The following is a 22,222-nucleotide window of genomic DNA, read 5'->3' as shown; positions in this document are numbered from 1 at the left end:
CCAAAACGAAATTTATATAAACAAGATGTCTCTATTTAATTTAACACAAATACAATTTTGAGGATTTCTTCGAAGCTCAACCATATACATAGATCCACTTAAATGCAATTAAATATTCCACACCTCGAATTTATTTAAATTTAAAGTAAACTTACTTCTGTAAATTCATGATATTTCTCAACTTCTCTCTACGACACCATGAATAAATGCGAAGATTTTAAAGCTTCTCTCTATAAAGCAAACGTTTTCCTTAAGCTCTGAAAAGTATCTCCAACTAATAACTACACACCCGCATCTTTTATCAAAGAAGAAGCTCTAGTTACATTTCCACAAAGTACCTTAAATTACCATCATGACATCAGTCGTTGGTGGTGTTGGGAGGGTTATGGATTCTATATGGTGAATGTGGATGGTGTTGGAAAAAGCGAATCATCGCCATATCTCTATCTTTGTTACCCAACCTCTATATTATAGATCGTGTTTCTGGTCACAGGCATCAGAGCTCACAAATTGTTACCAAAGCCAATATTGCCATCATCATGGTGTTCGCTACTGATGTTGGGATTCTCCTGCATCATCATTACTATCGTCGGTCGTCGGTCGTTTGGTCGTGTCGGTTAGTCGTCATCGTCGTCATCATCCTGAATGATGAACAGTAGTGGCATCCACAATAACAACATATAGTGGCAAAAAGAGTTGGTGTTTGGGTGCGCAAGTGGCCAGGTCAAAACTCCATATCTCCCACACTCAACGCCCGCCACCAACTATAAGACTGACACTGACTATATTTGTATGGGTGTGGGTGTTGAGAAATTGGCAAGGAAAAGGGGCCAGTTTTTCATTTATGTCCATTTCCCATGTTAAGTAAATATGCAATATCCTGTCGCTTTCAAAACATTTACACAAACCAACACTTTGGATGTGGATGCTGATGCGGCCTGCAGGCATCCAAAGGCCGATATCCTCTCCTATGCAGATGGCTCCTGCTTCTGTTCCTTTTCCTGCTCTTCTCTCTATTTTTTTGGTAGATACCTCTAGATATAGGTACAACAAAATTCAATGGCATCATCATTGATAGTTGGGAGCAGTAGCATACGTAAAGTGTTGTGTGTTGTGTGGAGGGCTTCATTCACGTTATTGGAGTTTTGATGCGGTTGTAATAGGGGAGAAGGGGTATTATTAGAGGTGCTTCACACGAAAAAGATTTTCTTTTAACAAAATCCATGAATAATAGGATTTCAACCAAAATTTTCAACTAAATTACAGGAAAAATAAATACGGTCCACAAAATCATATATAAATGTTTGATTTTAAGACAGCGGCCACAAGCACTACAAAGCAAAAATATACTCTAAATAGACTCACTTTGTGAGAAACCAAATAAACGTTAAGAAAAAGAAATGATGTGCACCAAGATTTCAGCAATACAATCCACAGTGTATATTCTTAGATAAAATTGTTTTTTTCTTACTGATTTGAAGATCCTCAAAACAACTGAGAATAACTGCCTTTTGATCACACACTCAGAAATGGGTCGTTTGGCTTCTTATGTGTGAAATAATTTGTGGAATGCATTCAATTTTTTAAAGTTTTAACATTTCATCACCACTCACAAATTAATAGATTCCACAACCGTTTTTCATATTTCCGATTTTTTAATTTTTTAAGATATTATCAACACAAACAAAACATAGTCTTCCACAGTCAATTTATAAAAAATGAATAGGTTCCACAAGCTTTAATCCACTTTTTCAATTTGTGAAAGTTTGGAAGGCTTATCACTTCTAAAAAATGATCCACAGTCAAATTTCCAACACTAAATAGGTTCCACAATCAATTTCTCGAAAATAATTAGGTTCCATAATCAATTTCAAATGTACAAATAGGTTTCACAATAATTTTTTTACAAAAGGAATAGGTTCCGCAAACAAATTTTCAAAAATAAATATGTTCCACAGTGAATTTTCAAAAAACTAATGCATAGGTTTTACAGTCAATTTTTTAAAAATGAATAGGTTCCAGAATCAATTTTTCAAAAACTGACAATTTTTCGAAACTTAATAGTTTCCATAAGCTTTTTTCACTTTCAATATCACTCTCATATTTAAACGTTTTGAGGATTTATCATAACTAACTAAAAAAAATTATAGATTCTACAATCAATTTTCCAAAATAAACAGGTTCGTCAGTCAACTATTTCAAAAATAAGTAGATTCCACAGCAAATTTATCAAAAATGAATAGAATCTACAGTCAATTATTCAAAAATGAATAGGTTAAACAACCAATTTCTCAATAAAGAATAGGTTCCACAGTCAATTGCTTGAAAATGAATAGGTTCCACAATCAATTTTTCAAAAATGAATAGGTTCCACAATCATTTTTTCTAAAGTGAATAAGTCACTTAATTACATAGTATAAGCTGGTTTTTGAAGGGAGCCTGCCTGCTGGTAAGGCCGGTAAATGATTTAAAGTATAGACATCGATGTAACAATTAGATCCACATCCTTTTATTATCCCGCATATTTTTGTTCCAGGCTCAAGTTACTTGTCAACTCAGACTTAGACTTAGTCCAGGGGAAAGAACAATGAATACGTTCCACAATTTGTTCACTTGGTCATTTGTAAGCATCGTTGAAACTATGAACCCATGTCAACCTTATTACATCCACTACTCTCCTACAATGCTGCAAGTCAGTCTTGCGTTTGGCTAGTATAGTAGTGTGTTGCCTATGTGTATTTTGGTTCGGTGTTTATGGGTTCGTTATGCCCCAATGAAGCTTTGCATAGTGCTTGACGACGACGACCGACGACTACGATGACTACGACGACGATCCTTTGTAGTTTGCTGCAGAGCGCAATGTAGCATTTGTATTGTGTTGGGCTTTCCCCAGTAATTTGATGCTCAATCTCATTGCGAAGGGCCAGTAGCAGTAGCAGCATCAGCAGCCTTGATGGCACATATAGTATATTGTATAAAAGCCTCAATCGTCTGCGAAAGCTGACTGTGCAGTAAAAATGCGGGCATCTACAACCGATGCATCTCTCTCTCAATTTTTTGGCTACCAAAACTGCAGCTGCTGGCGACCTACTTCGAAACAATTTGTGTGCGGGAAGAACAGAAAACATTTTTTGGGCTGTCAAAGGGGGGGGGGGGGGAAGACGAGGGGGGACTACAGAAAAAAAAATACACTCCAGCAAAACAAACCATCCGCTGCCACCGCACACTTTCAAAAAAGGAAACTCATTTTGTTTGCCATTTCCTGAGCGCAAACGACACGAGCTCGAGCACAACACCAGAGAGCGTGCAATCTCATTTGCGGTCTCCATTTGTTTTTCAATCTTCCCCCCGAACCACCATTCAAGAAGCATTGTTGAACTATACCTCTAAAGAGTCAGTACTCAGTATAGAATAGAGCCTCCATGATGCCATAATATGCATGTGGTGGCTGGTGGGTGCACTTTCAAGGACACTCTCCTTAAGAGCAGTGAGCGAGGATATGTATATTTGCTTGGCCACCGCCACTTAAGTTGGCAACTGATTCTATTGTTTTCCAAGCAAAAGTCTGTTGTCTACCACACACATTGCCACATACCAACACCGACCACCCACCCGCCCGCCACTGGCACCGCCCAAAACCCTTAAAATACAAAAAGCCATAAGTATGTCAAAGTATCTCTCTAAGCATCTCTCTGGTGAAGCTATATTATTCTCAAGCCCTATAGCTCTAGCTTTTCCTTTTGGATACTGATGCTTCTTGTACAATGCTATCTGTACGAATGCATTTGGTAAATATTTTTATGGCAAGCGACGATGACTAGATTGTTTTAAAAGGCTCTCTCTCTCCTTCTTCACCTCTACCTCAACTCGTCCTGATTCAGCTTCTGGGCTTCGTTTTGCTTCTTCTTCTTGTTCGTCGTCTTTCAACTTCAACTCTCTTTTGTAATTAAATTAGTTTAGAGGGGTTAATCGGGGCTCCATTAAAGTTTATCGGTCTTGCTCTTGTGTTCGCTTTTCTCTCATTGAAAATGTATAACCTGGAAAATTATGTGGAAAACTATTAAATTTGTGTCCTTATAGTAGTCTTATAGGGCTATCGCACAGGAGTAGCTTTATGTATAGCACCCACCCAATGGTAATGGACGTATCGCACGTGACTGGACTTGGGGATAAATGAATGCTTCGGTAATTCCTTTAACCCAAAAACGAACACAAAGAACAAAAAAAAAAAAAACACACAGAATCTCAGCACCATCAATCGAGATTTTATAACCTTACCCATAGGGTAGAATGGATTTAATAGGCTCGGTTAAAGAAAGAGAAGTACATTTTTTTTGTTACTGCCTGAATTTGATCATCTTGGGACTTTTCAGTTCCAAAAATCAAAAATTTAAAAATTAAAACATTAGGACCCTAGGGTCTAAGCCATTTCTTAACTCCAAATCCTTAAAACAATTCTATGAAACTATTTTTCTCCTCTTAGAATTTTCTAGTTTGAAGAAGTTACAAACTTTAAAATTGAAATTTTAAGACCCTAGGGTCTAAAGTCAACTTTTAACTTTAAAGTAATTGCAAAAGACTTTGTCTATGAAAATATTTTTTCTTCTATGAGGATTCTCTAGTTCGAATAAGTTAAAAATCTAAAAACTGAAATCTTAGGACTCTAGGGTCTTCAGCTTTCAAGTCCTTGGAGTAGGACTTCCTCTATGAAAATATTTTTCCTTTACTGAGGATTTTCCAGTGTTCAAATAAGTTAAAAAATTAACAAAATTAAAATTTTAGGACAATAGGGTCTGAAGTTAACCTCCTTGAAAAAGGACTTTTTGTATCATAATATTTTCCTTCGCCGAATATTTTCCAGTTCAAAGAAGCTAAAAATTTATAAATTGAAATTTTAGAACCCTAGGGTCTGAAGTAAACCTTTAACTTTCAAGTTCTTGCAAAAGCACTTTTTCTATGAAAATATTTTTCCTTTACTGAGAATTGAAGATGTTCAAAACATAAAAATTGAAATTTTAGGACCCTAGGGTCTGAAGATACCCTTTAACTTTCAGGTCTTTGAAAAAAAAAGACTTTCTATGAAAACATTTTTCCTTCACAGAGGACTTTCCAGTTCGAAGATGTTAAACATTTAAAAATTTAAATTTTAAGACCCTAGGATCTGAATTTAACATTCAGCATTGAGGTCCTTGGAAAAGAATTTTTTTGAAAATGTTTCCCTTAATAAAGAATTTTCCAGCTCAAGGAAGTTAAAAATTAAAAAAAAAAAAGAAATTTTAGGACCCTAGGGTATGACTTTTTCTATGAAAATATTATTCCTTCACGAAAAATTGTAGCTTTTCCTTATTTTGTTTTTAATTCGAGGGTTTTATATGTATATAAAACGGTCCAAGTTTTTGGGATTAGGTATAGCGAAGGTTAAAGGAGGAGGGAGGGCATTTTGGGTCGATGATATGATGGTAGCGAGAGGCGAGGCACTTACACACACAACATATAGGTACTTCCTTTTATTTTTGCTTTATGTAAAGAGTCAAAGTATAAAGGAATTGTGTATAATTCTTGACAGTCATATTCAACCGGAAATGCTTTCTCGGAATTCAAAGTGCGAAAGTTGCTTTGGAACTGTCGTTTTTTTGTTTTCTTCCTTTTTTCTTTTCTTTCAAAGTTTTTTGTTTTCTTGAAAGAAAAAGGCAATGGAGAGCTAGGATTATATTGCAATAAATCCTTTGTGGACGGACGTAGAGGTAACGGTTGGAAACAGTAAGCAAAAAGAGAAATTCTATTTGTGTGCTAAAAGTTTTTTTTTTTTGGAGGAAAAAGGGAGGTTTGAAAAATTAATGAAGGATGTCATTGTTGTGGTAACATTCCAAGAGCCGGAGGAGAGCTTTACTTAAAATTTAGAAAATTGTTTATGTTTGAGAGTGTAATATTAAGTTGATGGAGAGAAATAACGATGTTAGTTAAGCCATTAACCCATCTGCAATGGGACTTTGCAATTGATTTTTTTTTAATTTTTGTTAACGCGTACTCATACCAGTTGTTCTTAAACCTAGCACGCAGATAACTCTAAATTTTTTTTTTACGCAAAATTGTGATGAGGAAACAAAATGAACGTTTTGATTTGTGATAAAATGGCGGATTCCCAAAGAAAAAAAAATCTTAAAAGTTAGTCAAGTTAGTTTTTGAAATAAGCCTTCTTTTTCTCTTCGCCTAAGAAAAATACTGTTTTATTTGAAAAATAAATGTACAGACTTTATTATCCATAAACCCCATGTCAAAAAAAGATTTAAAATAAACTATTAGAGATACAAAAATGTTCTATAGCTTATTTGATATATAATAACCTAAAGTTGAATACAAATGAAGGATTTTGAAAAATGCAATCATTTAATAGGGTAAATAGGGGTAACAAAATTGTAAAAATTTGGCTATTTTCTAAACGCGACACTGTAAAAATTTGAATTTTTTTTAATCTATAGATAAATTTATTGTAAGACTGATAATGGTATTGAAAAAATTAAAAAAAATTCCAATACTAAGTTATAAACGGTTTTTTAAAACTAGAACATGCAGTAGATCTTTGACAAAGTAGTGATTATTGGTAGGAAAAATTTTTGTTGAAAATTTGAAAAATGCCATTCAAAATATTATGAAAAAAAAAAATTATGGGTTTATTACGGATTTCTGTGTTTCGAAATATGAATTTTTGAAAAACACCTACTTTTTTGGGTGGGTTTTTATTTTTAGCAATTTTTCGTAGCGTTCAAAAAATCTCAAACTTATAAAACGTATAGTTTATGGTTTGTATTCTTAAATGATTTTTGACCAAATAACGGGAAAAACAAGTTTTTTTGTCCCAAGTTTTTTGACCGTTTTTTATTTTTATCTTTTTTCTTCAACAGATAAATGAATGAGATTTATACTGTAGATAGATAAATAGACAGGACTATGTTTGTGCAAAAATTTCAATCAATTTCGTATTCACAGTTTTGAGATAATGGTAAAATAAAATTCTATAAGTGTACCTGTTCCTATACCTATATTTTTTTACAAGGTTTGTAAAGGTATCATTTATATTACTATTTTATTTTTCCTATGTACAAAAAAAAACACCCTTTCAACTAAATAATTGATATTTGACTGCTTAAATTCTTGGTTTAATGATAAAAATGTACCAATTTTCATTGAAGTACCAATTTTATTATATACCTACAAATTTTGTAAAAAAAAAATTTTAAAAACTCCTCGAAATATGCAATGATTTTCAAAGATCATATCCGGTGGACACTCATTTTCAGAAAAGAGAAAAACGGATAATATACTTAATAAGTTCACAAACAAAAAATGTTTGATTTTCAGCTAATTTCTTGATCCTACTTAGTTTAATTTATGGTCAGAATATAATGTGAATTATAAAAATCAAAAGATAAAAAAAAGTATGAAAATTCTCTTGAATTGCTGTTAAGGCTTCTTCATATAGGTTATTGGAAGTGTGAATCAATTGTTTGGTCGGCACACTCTGGATTGACGAACTGTTACATAATATTGTACTCTATGTTCCCATGAATTAGGTACACATCGAATCTTTTTTGAGTGGTGTATTTCGATACCATATTTCATTCACTAAAATAATATATAGTATCTGCCAATTTTTTAACATTTTAAATGCCTGACCCTTCAATATGCTTGATAATTGATTTTATCAATAAAACACATCCTCCATATAAAGCTCCAACGACTTGAAAATACCTTCTTGTTCTTTTGATCCAATCAAATCTTCACCTTTTTAAAACTCAAATAAAACCTTTCAGTTTATATGTCTGTAAAAAAATATAGACACCTTCCAGACACTTTACACCTCCAGACTTAAATTAAAATAAAAAAGGAACAAAACAAAAACATTAGCAACAATTTTTGTTTAAATTTGCAACCATTTTTGCGAAATTATGCAGTCCATTCTACAATATAGTCAGATAAAAATACCAATATCCCAAACCATCACCCTCCTCTTATTCGACAACATCCATCCAAAGTCTATGGGGAATCATGTGCTTACCTCCGATTAAGCCTGTAAATTTCCACAGACGAAACCAAATACAAATTTGAATCCGCATGAATTATTGATGTCCAAATTGTCTTCTTCTGCTTGTCCAAAGCTACATCGACATAACTGCATATATACACGAAAACGAAACGAATATACGTTTGTTGTTTACACGATGCGCGTCGTCGTTGGTCGTCGTTTTGATGTCGTGATGTGTGCAAAGTACCTTACCTAAGCACACATCAGTCCATTAGACATGCAGAGATAGTAGAAGTGAGTGGCGCCCGAGCCCGGACCCGGACCCCCAGGAAAACATACCTCCATTTCGATCGAATTTATTATCGTCAAGCTGCCTTGAAAGCTGAATTCTAGAATTCTTGAATTCTTATAAAAGTGGCAGGGTAAAAGTCATGAAATTTACTGTCGCAACATAAAGTTGCCAAAGTAATTGCTTTGGAGATCTTCTTAAGACATTTTCTTCAGCACAAAAATACACGTCTTTTCTTGGTTAGGATGGTTTTTTTTTTTCTTCTTCTTCTGTGTTTGCAATAAAACAAGCCGATAAAGTAATAATTTTCGTCAAAACTGCTTCAGGTATACACGGTTGCAGAAATACCAGCACTCACATGTATGTGTGTGTGGGTCTTAGTGCAGAGAGCCCCTGCATATACCTACCCGGCCTCATTTAAATTAATAATTAAACTCAATTCATTTCAATTCGTTTCATTCTCATTTTTTTTTGGGCTTTCAGAATGTGAGCAGCACATCACCAGAATCAGCAGAGCAGCAGTAGTAGCACTCAAGCCAGCCAGCACATGCAGTTCAATCGATTTCCCGGTTTTATTTAAATTCCTTCGTGCGCACCCATCCCCTCACCGCACGGCACCGCACCGGTCCCGGATGTAGCCACATCAGACTATAATAAACCAGTACCAGCCTCCATAGAAAATCCCTTAAGTTCTCGAATGAGCAGCAGCAAGCTTCGAAAGAGTAAATTACTACACCGAAAAAAAGCTCAGTTTTTTAACTACTAAAAGGCCTCTATACAATAGTTGCGTTGGTTGGTTGGGAAAGTTTTGTGTGGAAGAAGAGCTTTTTGATGATTTTTGCCAAAAATTTTCATTAACACCCACAAATAAATGATGGTTTTTTGGGGGTAAAATAAGAGCAGAGCAACACAATCTACACACAGTCATGATGCCACACAATTCACAGCCCTCTTCCACTGGAGGGGGTGCGAAAAGCCATTCGGGTTAATTGTGCACGATAAGTGTCATGTCCTTGTGCGGAATCGGTGACGGCAGCGACGACGGCAATGGCATTAAAATGGGATTTGTATCTACAAGTCCGACACAAATTTAAGGAGATTTTCGATATCAGGTCCTTCTTTTGTGTTAAATTTACACACGCCAAATGGTAGAGGATATATATTTTTATTGTATTTAAGCGAGAACATTGTATAGTGTGTTTTCAGTTCACTGTTATTTAAGGACAAAAAAATAAAGAATGATTCTGTGTTTTATTTGAGTGGATTTCGAAGTTGGATGATATTATTGTTATCTTCACACTCTCTTTTGAGGGGTTTCGTCGAGAGATGTTTGTGTTAATTAAGGTGAAGTTTTTTTTTTTTAAATTAATTGTATAATTTATAATTTAAATGAAATAAGAATAATGACATATTTACATGAGAGTGACAAAATTGTCATTACTACTTTTGGAATGCTCAAGAATATATTCGTATTTAAATTGGGTTTGAAGTTTCCCGGATAGCTTCATGCTTCAAATTCAACGAGTTGGAGAAAAATGCTAAATACTTTGGAAATAAGAATCAGCATTTCAACTCTTTTACCAATTGAGAGCTGATTTATGACATCACAAAGAGCCCAAGGAGTAGGATAAACACCTCCGAAACAGTTAACGGTTCAATTCCAGGGTCCAAACTATTGAACCATGTCATCCTGGGTATATAAATGCCTGAATTTTTTTATTTTAAAAGCTTACAAAAAAAATTATACCATTAAAAAGCCAAATATTTCTTCTAAATAATAAAACCATTTTTAATTTTTTTAAATGCGCAAAAAGTACTAAAATAATTAATTAAAAACAATCATTTCTTATGAAAAAAGTGAAAAAAGCATTTCCATAACCCAAAAATTCATTTTTTGATATAACAAAATATAATAAATTTTATATCACCTGAAAGCTTATTGCTTCAGCTCAAAGTATAAATATCGATCATGTGTATTAGGCATCTACAAAAAGAGCTAGAATTTTATGAACTCGGTCAATTTTCATAAAAAAAAAGCAAACAAAAAAAAAACATATAATTTTATGTTCTCACGCTATTGAATGAATTTTTTTTAGACAACCTATAAAAAATTTTATATCATGTAAAAGCTTATAATTTCACTTTTTATATGACGTTTCAATCTTATTTCTGCGATGCCTAGAAAAAAATTTAGAATTTTTTAAAGCCAACCATGTCGAAAATCCAAACTGAGATTACGGTACTTCCCACATGGGTGGCTGTTCATGATCAATAGATCTCCACAGGTATTTTGAGGTGTCATATACCAAATGAAAGGTTACATCATCAGGATGCTCAATAAAGTTAAAGCAAGTTTGTTTTTGCTTTAGATCAAAAGATAGATCCTGTTGAATAATAAAACTTTATTTTACCGTTATCTCAAAATTGTGACTACAAAATTGATTGAAATTTTTCACAGATATAGTCCTGTCTATTATCTATATATAATTTTATTTTAATTTATTTATCTGTTGAAGAAAAAAAGATAAAAATAAAAAACGGTTAAAAAAGGTCAAAAAAATTGTTACAAAAAAATTGGTTTTTTCCGTTATTCGGTCAAAAATCATTTTGAAATACCAATTTTTTGCACATTTATGCGCAGAGTCATAGACTACATGTTCTTTAAGCTTGAGATTTTTTGAATGCTACAAAAAATTAAAAAAAAAATAAAAACTCACCCAAAAATACCCCAAAATAAGTAGGTGTTTTTTAAAAATTCTTATTTCGAAACACAGAGACTTAAAAAAAATCCATATCAGATTCTTTTTTTTTTATTATCTTTCAAATGACGTTTTTCAAATTGTTAAAAAAAATTCCCCTACTTATAATCACTACTCTGTCAAAGGTCTACCTAATGTTTTAGTTTTAGAAAACCATTTTTTGAGATTTTGTTTTCCCCTATTTACCTTATTAAAAGATAGAATTTTTTAAAATGCTTCAAATGTATTTAACTTTAGGTTATTATCTTTCAAATAAGCTGTATAAGATTTTTGTATCTCTAATAGTTTATTTTTAATTTTGAATTGAAATTTTTGCCGCACTGCGAAAGTGCGAGAGTGGAACACTAGAAAATGGCGTCACTTTTTTGTGGTGGCTGCCATGGTTCATCGATTTATAAGACGTTATCACGTCAAAAACTTCTTCGGAGTCTGCCGTCTCATTCTCTAGTACCTGTCAGAAAATTCTTATAGGGTTTGAGTTAAGTTCTAGGTTTTGGTACTGTTCTTTCAAAAGATCGCCATTTTCAAATCTCCTTCCAAAGCAAGGTGTTTCTATGTACCTATATCTGAAAGAATTCACCTTGTAACAGTCATCTTGTTTCAAATTTCTGAAGTTTTGAAGATTTTGAAATTTATTTCAAGCTATCCGTATGTAGGCCCTTGGCTGGACATCATTTTTGCATGTACTTTTTTTAAAAGTCTAAGGTTATAGTTTGTTATTTTATGTATATTTGTGAATAGACTTGTCAAATCTGTTATACCTACTCCTATTTATAGTTGAAATGAAGTGCCATCTTTTTTCTACACATACAAAGCTGGAACCACAGGCCATTTTCTATCGCTTCCCAAAACAACTAATCTCATGACAAATACTATTTTCCTAGACTCAAATCAAACCTAGTCAAATTCAAACTGTTATGATAATACTGAATGATAATTGTTTGCAGAAAACGTTGCATACTTGTAGGCGTTGACTAAAAGTTTGATAATTTTTCTATCTGCTAATTCCAATCCCAATTTCAGTTACAGTGAACCAAAAGCATATCAATATTCAATAGAAGTCTAAAATATATATTTAAAATCATAAACAATATAAATGGTCAACCTCTAATTGTAATGAATGCCTTTCATAATAATCAAAAGCTTCATTACTCAATTAAACAACACATTCAAATATCATTACACTCGCAACTTGTTGGTTCACCTTTCTAATGACTGTAAAATTGTAACTAAAATATTTACTTTTATGTAAATATTTTATTTTGTATTCTAATTAATTAAAACCAACAACAATGAAACTTTTTAAACTTCCCCCCAAAAAGCCAAATAACTGAGAGCAAAATTCCAAAATTTGTCCTCTTTGGATAGTCGAAACAAACAGAGATCAGTTAACATTTCAACTCAACTCAAAAAACTCTGAAAACTGAAAACTGAAACTGATGCAAATGATTCACGTGACTTTTAATGAAAATGCAAAATTAAAATTAAAATAATTCCCGGTCAGTAATTCACTTTTATAGCAAACATGGGGGTCGTCATCGTCGTCGTCGTTGTTGTTATTTTCTAAAAATTTTCAGTTTTGTTACAAAATGTTAATGTGAAACCAAAAACAAAGCAAAAAAAAAAAATGAATAAATACAACAGCGACAAATGAATAAATAATCACAAACATTGTGTTGTTTTGTGGGCAAACACACTTTCAAAATGCACACACACACACACACATAAACATTCAAAAAACCACTCACACATCTTCTTTACATAAATATATGGTCAACCACAGGAAAAGGTTACACCACCATAGCACTGGTGCTATTTCAACATATTAAAATTTTATATAGAAATATGTTAATTAAAGTTTTAAATATAAAAAAAAAAAATATTATAAAAAAAAAATGAAAAATTTATGCATCCTATCTGCGAGCCTAGCAAAATTTATTTAAAAATACATAACATTCAAGCAGTGACTATTGAAAGCAACTAAAACAGTAAACGAGTAGGAAAAAAAAATGAATAATATTTAATTTCGAGAGATGAGAGAGGGCGCTAGTTGTGTTCTGTTCGTTGGCCCAAAATATCATGTTTGGAAATAAATTACAAAACTTGTCCGTGCTGCATAATATCCGTATGCTATTTACTTTTAGAGCGCTACCACTGAACATAAGTACACACCTTCGCAATCTCCTCCCCCCCTTTTCAGCTGTATAGCCTAGCCAGCCTGAGCCCAGCGGTAACATTCATTTCAACACTCGCTCGCCTAAAAGTATGTAGCTATGGGATTGTGTAGCACCCGTTCTATGAATCTTTATAGCCTACAAGCTGTTTGTCGGTTCCCTGTCCACTCTCTCTCTCTCTCTCTCTCTCTCTCTCTCTCTCTCTCTCAATATGATGTCTCTGATGAAAAGAAGATTTTGCACATTTTGTTTTTTTTTTTAACTTTTTTATTTAGCTCATCGTCCTTTTTTCGGGCAGCCAGGATGTAATCATCACCATATTAAAGCATGCATGGTACATTACACTTTTTAAATGATGAAGCCTCTGCGCTGCTGCTTGGTGGTGGACTAGGGGCGGTATAATATGCGGATCAAGAAACTCGCCATCTTTTGTTAAGTGCATTAAGGTGAATTTCACAAATCATCAGCTTGGTCAAATAAATATCACAGGTTTTCTTAATCGCATGTTGACTTGGTACGATTGACGAATTCAGAGCCAATATCATGATTGCACCAGTAAATATCACAACTTTTTTCAACTGAAAAAGTATCACAGTTTACTTTGATTTTTTCCGGTATCACGAATTCACAGATTAAACTATCATCGATTGGTCTGGTAAATACCACAAGTTTCCTCAACAGCCTTAATAAATATCACAGGTACTTTCAAGAAGTATCACAAGTACTATGAATTTAACTGGAATTCACAGACTCCTTTAGTAAGTATGAAATATTGTTCCATTAAATAACACAGATTTATTCAACTGATGTCTAGATAGATATCTTAGGTTGCTTTAAGAAATATTGCTTCAGTAAATATCACAGATTTCTCCGACTAAAGCCTTGATAAATATCACAGGCTACTTTAGGAAATATTGCTCCATTAAATATCACAGGTTTCTTTAACTGCACAATTTGCTTTAGGAAATATTGCTTCAATAAATATCACAGGTTTCTTCAACTGATGTCTTGATAAATATCACAGTTTGCTTGAGGAAATATTGCTTCAATAAATACCACAGAATTTTTCAATTGATGCCTTGATAAATATCACAGGTTATTTTAGAAGGGTTTGCTTCAGTAAATATCACAGGTTTCTTCATCTGCACGGTTTGCTTTAGGAAATATTGCTGCAATAAATATCACAGGTTTCTTCAACTGATTTCTTGATAAATATCACAATTTGCTTTAGGAAGTATTGCTCCATTAAATACCACAGACTTTTTCAACTGATGACTTGATAAATACAACGGGTTCCCACAGGAAGTATCACAAGTTACTTTGAATTCGACGGTAAATATCTTGGACCATTAGAGTAAATATAAAAGATTTAAGGGTTCCTCAAGAAGTATCACAAGTTAGTCTGAGCTTTGTTATTATGAAGTACTTTGGTATGTATCGTGAATTCACTGACTTCTCCGGTAAGTATCATGGATTGATAAAGTAAATATCAAGATATACTGGTTCTCCAAGTAGTATCACAAGCAATTCTGAATTCTTTGACTTAGACACGGATTACTAAAGTAAGTATCACAGATTTTTCTAAAAGTACAAAAAAATTGAACTAATAAATAGCACGGCTTGTCCCGGTTTGCAGAGCTATCTGACATGTTCCTTGACTGAGGAGTCATGTATGGCACAGGGACATAGCTCGACAGGACATAAGTTCATAACCACTTATCTCAAATTAAAGTGGGACATAGTTCTATAGTGGAGTTGTGGAGTTATTTCCCACTGGCTTTCATCGACTATCTGTCTCATTTCTTGCTTAGTTACATGTAGGTACTACCCCCAATTTTGTGACTACCTCTACCTCAAAAATATTTTTTTAAACAAAAACAATTGCATACCCTCAGGCTATTTTTAAATAACATTCATTGGGTAACTCGGGCGTATACGTGACAAAAAAAAAAATGTATAAGTAGAGCTAAAATTTAATGAAATTAGAAAGTTTTTTCTAGCTTTCGAAGTTTGTTTATCAAGAAGACATTCAATTTTACTGAGGAAATTCACCTCAAGAAACTAGGCATGGTTTTTGGTTTGGTCACACAGTAAGAAGCAAAAAGAGAGACTTCATCGTCGTCATCGTCGTCTGCGTGAAAGAAAATTATGCTGCAACAGTCATTATGATAACGATGACGTAATTAGACAACGACTACAGTATGTCGGTGTGGTGGAAAAAGGCAAAAAGGATACTTCATCCTGCTTACAGGACAATTTAAATTGCAATCACAGTGCTAAGCCTTTATATATATATATATTTTTTTTAAATTTTAATTTCGCTTCTCCAAAATGGAAACGAGCACGAGGACAAGTGAGGCGAAATGAGCATCAACATTTTCTATTTTTTTTTTTTTTCTTTTTTTGCAACAAACTCGACTTGAAGAAGACAAGACGACTGAAATGGACGAGGTCAACTGGTCTATATCACACAATACTAAAACTGGGAGTTTTGCTTGGTGGACAGTCTTTTCAAGTTTGGTGAATTCGTCGTCATTACAAGTTTGTTTTTTTTTTTTTTTTCATTCTTTCGTGTACATATTTTGGATTACGCCCGCAAACCTCTCCCCCTGCCCCGAAAACAACTCACATACAATGAGGAAAACTTTATGCACTTTTTTTGTGTTTGTTTGTTTCCATACAGCTTTCGTCCTAGACCATCCCGCCACAGCCGATTCTCGGCTAAAGTGGCACAATGATGAACTTTTTCAATTTTGCTAATCAGAAATCCTCACTCGTACTCTGCTCTGGCTACTGCTACTCTCTGCTCCTGGCTGCTGTGCATTGCTGAAATGAACAACAGAAACAGTCGACTGAATGATATACAACCATCACCCAGCCATAGCCACCATAACAACCCGAACCCCATCAAGCACCCATAACAGCAAACCAAAACAGAGAAAGAGACCATTCTAAAAGAGCATCAGGACAGGATTCAGTATTATTCAGGATTCAGGGGAGAGAGAAAAAAGGATATCATCACTTCATCAGGACGTCAAGCCAAAAATTTAGAACAATTAATTCAGAAGACGGCGTTGATGGGAACAACACAAAACAAAAACAAAAAAACACAAACATAGCTCAACACAAAACAAAAAAAAAAAAAAAAAAAAATTAGAAGGACAAACTAAACGAGAGATAAAAAATATGAATTCAGAAAAGTGGAACCGAAAGTAGAGTGAGAGATACAAAAATATAGTTCTCGTTAGCTGAGCTGTCGTGGACTGGAACTGAATGTGTCCCACATTTTCTATTCGGTGTATACTATTTTGATGCTAGCAGAGTTGATTCCGGGGTCTCTATTATAGCTCGTTGGGCATTTGACTTCTGCCCTAATAATTTTTTTGATGCTGCCATTGGTTTTTTTCTTTCTATTTTTCAATTTTTTTTTTTTTTTTGTTTTATGTTCATGGATTGGAATTGGGAACATCATCACTTTTGAGTGATGAGGAACCACATAGTTTAATTTTACATTTTTTATTTGTTGTCTCTTCGTCAGTAGAATGAAATCATCAAGTCAAAATTAATTCTGGATTTAAAAAAAGGATCTATGCATTGCTATTTTTGTTATGTTATAATATGTCAAGGACGAACAAATTTTTTTCTTTTTTTTTTGAGAACTAAAACGTTTCTATTATTAAAATGGAAGGATTTTTAAGATTCACGATTACCTACATATTTTTTATTTTATGAAAGAAAACTAATTTTCTAAATAACCACGTCAGTTGCTATCCACTTAAAAGCAATGCATTATGCACTTAAATCTACAATGTGGTTAAACGACAATCTTTGAATACCTTGCTCTCGCATTAAAGAATTATTAAAGAATTTAAAACTCATACATTTTTTTGACGTGATAACGTCTTAGAAATCGATGAACCATGGCAGCCACCACAAAAAAGTGACGCCATTTTCTCCCGTTCCACTCTCGCACTTTCGCAGTGCGGCAAAAATTTCAATTCAAAATTTAAAAAAAAAAAACTATTAGAGATACAAAAATCTTCTATAGCTTATTTGAAAGGTAATAACCTAAAGCTTAATTCAAATGAAGGATTTTTAAAAATTCCGCCATTTAATAGGGTTAACAGGGGTAAAACGGAAAGATGAAGTTTGGGCTAAAATCTAAACGCGAAGTCGCAGAGAAATGATTTTGATTTTGCTATAGATAGATAAAACTAATTTAAGAATAACTGCATTTAAGAAAAAATTCTAAAAAATATTGAAACTAAGCTACAACGTTTTGTTTGAACGTTGTACACGTGTTGGGGCTATGACAAAATGCTGATGTTGGGTACGGGAATTTTTTTTTTACAATTCTAAAGGTGCCATATGAAAGATGAGAGAGAAAAAAATTAGGCGTCTGATACGGATTTTTTTTCCAACACTCTGCGTTTCGAAATATGAATTTTTGAAAAACACCTTGTTTTTTAGGGGTATTTTTGGGGAGTTTTTGATTTTTAGCTTTTTTTTTTGGAGCGATCAAAAAATAAAATTTTAGAATTCAACAGGTTATAACTTTTGACCAAGAGCTGATAGAAATTTTATTATACTTTTAATAGCATCCTGATACAATCACCTTTCATTTGGTATATCACACATAACGGTAGACTAACTACAAGCTACACAATGTTAAATCAAGAAACTTGCAAGAAACCTCAAAACACCAGTGGAGATCTGTTGCCCCATGAACAGCTACCAGTGTGGGAAGTACCGTAATCTCAGTCTGGAAATTCGACATGTTTGAATTTAAAAAATTCTAACTTCTCTTGTAAGCATCTTTGAAATGAGATTGATACGTCATATGAAAGGTGAAATAATAAGCTTTCAAATTATATAAAAAATTTTATAGGTTGTCAAACAAAAAAATTGATTCCATAGCGTGAGAACATAAAAATAAATGTTTTTTTTTTTTGCTTTTTTTAATGAAATTTGATCGAGTTCCAAAAATTCTAGCTCTTTTTGTCGATGTCTCATAGACCTAATCCATATATATATTGAGTTAAGACAATAAGCTTTCAGATGGTATAAAATTTGTTATAGGTTGTTAGGGAAAAAATTTAATTAATGACGTGAGAAGATAAAAATTCATGTATTTTTTGCTTTTTTGATGAAAATGATTTATTTCACTAAATTATTTGTATACTTTTTGCGCATTGTAAAAATTTAAAATTGGTTTTATTCTTAAGAAGAAATACTTGGCTTTTAAATTGCATAATTTTTTTTTGTAAGCTTTAAAAAAAAAAAATAATATATAATGAGAAAATAAAAATGGTATTTTTTTTAGCTTTTTCTTGTAAATTATGATTGTTTGAAATATGTTAACGCTTCAAATGACTAATTTTAAACAAAAACACAAAACCTGTTTTCTGACAACGTTATCACGTAAAATCATCGTCCGTAAACCGGCTTTGCAGACAACCTCTTTTTTTTTTTTATTATAAATACAAATTTTCAAAAACACAAGTAATATATTTTTTAATAGTACAGGAAAGATAAATTATTTCGTTGCACAAAATACAGGAAGGCTGATTTTTTCAAATCTGAAAGAAAAGTATTAGAAAAGCTTAAGTCCTGGTTTTCAAAACGTCAACAACACAATCTATTAAACTATTGGCTTAACTGAATAAGTTACTTTACCAAAGTTGTATAGGCAAGCCAATAGCTAAGTAGATATAGACCAATTCAAGTTTTTTTTCAAAATGGTGGATTTCGTCAGGGTGTTAGCGTCCTGAAAACCAGGACTTCAGCTTTTCTAATACCCTTCTTTTAGATTTGAAAAAAATAAGCCCTCCTGTATTTCGTTCCACAAAAAAGTCTATCTTTCCTGGTACTAAAAGATTTGTTTCGGATTTAAAAAAATCGTGAAAGCAATTTAATAAATATTCATTAATGATATTTTGTTGATTTCTTGGAAAATATTTGCCCTAATTTGTATAATAGGTATCTTAGTTTTTTATTCCTGCTGCATATACCTAAAAAATTTTGTTCATTATTTTTCTGCACTCTGCCTCCAATTCGAGCTATTCTTTGAGATTCAAAAAAACACTTCAAATAGTCATAAAACATCATCTTTTGCGCGCATTTTATATTCTTTCATAACAATGCGTCATTTAACACAATAGGCGGTTAGTTGAATTGAGGCACTCGAGATGGCTTAGAAATCTTATGATGCGATGTCCTTAATTAAAAACCCAAGCATCATACTCTTCCTTATTCCCCTGCCCCCCTCTCTTTGTGTGCCATCGTCAAATCTAAGTCACATAAACACACACACATTTAAAGCGTTCTATACTTATCATGATGAATAAAAAAAAAATGAAAATTATGTCCTTGTTGAGATATTTCCACCCACCCTCCTCCGCCAAGAATGTACGTGCTCCACATAAACGAAATCCTTGTATTATTCTAGAAAAAGATTAAATTTTCAATTTAAGCACATTCTAAAATATTCTAACTGTGTGGGGGTGTAAAAGTGTGTGTATGCCAAACTATGTACCTACTAGAAAACCGGAGATTAATGCCACTATACATTGCCATTGGGGTGTTGGCCGGAAAGTGGGCACACTTAGCTTCAACATTTACAGGACTCTCTATACAATTCAGGATGTGTACCAGGATTGTCGAGTGGTCGAAGTGGAAGCCTATACACTACACCCAACAGCCTTTAAAGTGTCATTAGTTACACTTTTTTGCGCCATTAAACGAGCAATTTTCAAAATTGTCCCCCACAGGATGGGGTTGAATATATTTCCACCCCCCTCATCGTCATGTAAACCTTCAAAACACATATATAGCTTAAAATTTATGCATGGGCCAACTCAACTAAAAAAAAAAAAAAAAACAATTTCATCGTCCTGCGATTGATTTACGTTGCATGCCGACCGTTCACAGCAATGGCTAATGCCAATGCCAATATTGCGGATTAAATTTACCATTATCGAATTATAGTTCGAAATCTGTTGGCGGCATTGCGGTCCGAAATTAAAACTCAATTTTCATCATTTTCAGCGCGGCAGAGCGTTTTGTTGTTTGTTTTTGTTGTTGTATTGCAAATAGGCGACAAAGGACCAAAAAAAAAAAACAAATATATTCAGGAAAGGACGAATCTAAAACTTTGCCTATTAACAGCTCCGAAACATTGAAAATTTGCATAAATTCAAATGGCAAACCCTTTCGAAACGGTGGCAGTAGCAAAAACGCACGCGTTTGAAATGAAATGTCACACCAATTGAATTCATTTGGTGTCGACAATACACTCATGTGTCTAAAATACTCGATTTTAGTGTGGTTCGATGAAGAATTGTTTTTTTTTTGTGTATTTTCTATTTCGAATATAATGGATGGTACCTTGCGTCCTTGCGTTTTTGGTTTGTCGAAATCGGTGGCAATGCTCAAGCTGCATCGACATGAATAATTTTTTCTGTGACATCACCTTGTGCATGCTTGAAAGGACATCGACATATCATACAACGATACAAAGCTAGGTCGACACTTTTTTTTGTTGTATCCTTTTTTACATTTTTTTTCGAGTTTTTCTATTTTTTTGTCTAACTTGACCGTTGATGAATTTCTCGTTTCCCATGTTGCTGTCAACAATTGAATATCACATCTCTCGTGTGGGTTTGGGAAATTTTATTATTCCACTTGCATGGGACTTGTGTGTGTATGGTGAAAATCGCTTTTCCATTTGGAGGAAATTTGACTAAAAATTGACAGATGGATGAAATGAAAGTACAGATTTTACTGTGTGTTGTGCCTATGTATACAATTTAAAAGGAGTAAAGTTTTTTTTGTGTTTATAGATTAGCTGAATTTGGTTTGTTATAAATTTTTTCGTACATCGCTGGAAAGTTTTGTTAGTACATATAACTTGATTAAATATTCGAATGTTTAGAAGTAGCCAGAGGCGTAGCTGGTGCTGTATCAGCTGTATCAATGTAACAGGGGCCCCCATGAGACCAGAGCACAAGACGTTTATAAAAAAATTCACATAAATCTATAAGCCTCAAATAAAACTTGATTAATAGAGGAGGGGTATTGGGGGGTCAAATTACCCCAAATAAATTTTAGCCTACTTCCGATTATCGTATCGGAAGTAGGCTAATAAATAAAAAAAAATATAAATAAAAAAGTTCTGGAGGGTCCAGCCTCCAGAATCATGCCACAAAAAACTAGCAAAGGATGGATCTGAAAACCCTACCAATCTGACTTTGTCTATCAAGAAAAAAAAAAAAACTTAAAACACCACACCCAGGGGCGGAGTGTACCTACTACTAAACAAAAAAGGAAATATAATTAAACATTTCTGCAGGAGGATCATATTTTGCTATAAATAGGGCCACACCCCACTCACAATATTCAGTTTGGCTGCGGTCGTCAACGAAATAACATCGACAGTCAGCTCCTGGCATCGGTAAGTGTGACTTTTGGAACATGTCTCATGGGATATGTCTCATGAGACATGTCTCATGAGAAATGTCTCATGGTATATGTCTCATTAGACATGGGATATGTCTCATATCTCATGAGCCATTTCTCATGAGACATTTCTCATGAGAAATTTCTCATCAGAAATGTCAAACGAGAAATTTCTCATGAGAAATGTCTCAGACATTTCTCTCGAGACATTTATCATGCGACATTTCGCTCCAGGCATTTCTCTCGAGACATTTCTCTCTAGAAATTTCTCTCGAGACATTTCTCTCGAGACATTTATCATGACACATTTCTCTCGAGACATTTCTCTCGAGACATTTTTCTCGAGACACTTCTTTCGAGACATTTCTCTCGAGACATTTCTCTCCAGAAATTTCTCTCGAGACATTTATCTCGAGACATTGATCATGAGAAATTTCTCTTGAGACATTTCTCTTGAAACATTTCTCTTGAGACATTTCTCTCAAGACATTTATCTAGAGACATTTATCTAGCGACATTT

This window comes from Episyrphus balteatus, chromosome 1, assembly GCF_945859705.1.
Source record: "Episyrphus balteatus chromosome 1, idEpiBalt1.1, whole genome shotgun sequence".
Lineage (NCBI taxonomy): Eukaryota > Metazoa > Arthropoda > Insecta > Diptera > Syrphidae > Episyrphus > Episyrphus balteatus.
The sequence above is the reverse complement of the archived record's forward strand: the minus strand, read 5'-3'. Positions refer to the sequence as shown.